Source organism: Octopus bimaculoides, chromosome 1 (genome assembly GCF_001194135.2).
Source record: "Octopus bimaculoides isolate UCB-OBI-ISO-001 chromosome 1, ASM119413v2, whole genome shotgun sequence".
NCBI classification, from domain to species: Eukaryota; Metazoa; Mollusca; class Cephalopoda; order Octopoda; family Octopodidae; genus Octopus; species Octopus bimaculoides.
Genome location: NC_068981.1, coordinates 116,453,360 through 116,454,907, shown reverse-complemented (window position 1 = coordinate 116,454,907; position 1,548 = coordinate 116,453,360).

Genomic DNA, 1,548 nt, shown 5'->3' with positions numbered 1-1,548 from the left:
ATATATATATATATATATATATATACATACATACATGTACATATATATATGCAGGTATATGAATGCATGAATATATATATGCATATGTGTGTGTGTGTGTTTTTATATTGGCTGAGGTCATGCTGGATCACCGCCTTTTTGTCTGTTTCAGTTTCTTTCCTGTACTGTTTCTGTTGGAGCAGCGAGTTTGACAGAGCTGCTCTCCTATGTGTTTCCTGGTGCGATTTCACGTATCAAACAGAAATATGTCCAATCGTTCTTTGAAAACCTTAACATACGCACCTCGAAGATCTCAGAGGTTGTTTGCAGAATGTTTAAAACTTGCGGCCCTTGAATCCCAAGATGTTAGAATACTAGGTTCTTATTCTAAATGGAGAAGACAGGATCTATGGTTCTATGCAGTGTCGTCCGTTTCGGTGGTTGGTGTAGCTTGGATTTTCCATACGTACATCATAGCATATCTTTCGCATCTTCTCTCTGAAGTGCACTCTGAGTTACTTCAGCGTCTCCCAGTACCTCATCTGTTGTACCCATTGTAGCGAACAAGGAATTACCAATCGGAGGAATTACAGCGTGAATGATAACTAAGAGGTGTCATTGGCGTTAAATACTGATCGGTGTGGTTAGCCGTAACCTGCAACTTAACTGAGAGCCACCACGGTATCCGCCCAGATAATATATCCCTCCTAACTCCAATATACATATGTGTGTGCGTGTGTGTGTGCCTGTGTGTAGATAGGTATAGATATAGATAAATACCTACATACATACTTACATGCATGCGTACATGCATACATATATATACATACATACATGCATGCATAAGTATGATGTAAATATAACTATATGGAACAACACATTTTGAGTACATTTGCTCCTTTATAAAACAACACAGAAACACATACACATAACACACACACCAATAAATAATTTATATGTACACACATGTGTGTGTGTGTTTGTATGTGTGTGTGTGTGTATGTGTGTGTGTGCATGTGTGTGTGAGTATGTGTGCGTTGTACGTATATGTGTAGATATGTCTATAAGTTAGTATATATAAAACACATCGTTTGCATACTTTCACAATCCTTATCTCCACTTTAGTTTTGTAATGTGATATATATTAGCTCCTGATGAGTTCCATGTATTTCATTTTGTTATGGCATCCGGTCACATCTCTAAGTGTCAACAACTCCGAACCTTTCTCAGCCTATTAATTTCGTTTTTGCTTTTGTTCTGGAAACCATTAAACGATCCATTTCCTGCATTCTTATGAAAGAAATATTTATATAATTCTTCATTGATCAATATCACATCTGTAATGGTATCTCCTACCGAAAACAATTGGTGAAATTTAGCATTAGCTTTTCAAAGATGCCCGCAGACACACCCACGTATACAGCATATACACACACACACACACACACGCACACACACACGCGCACACACACACACACACACACACACACACACACACACATACACACACACACTTTGTTTTCGTTAATATTAAAATTCAAAGTCATTAGCGTACACAATGCCTTGTTG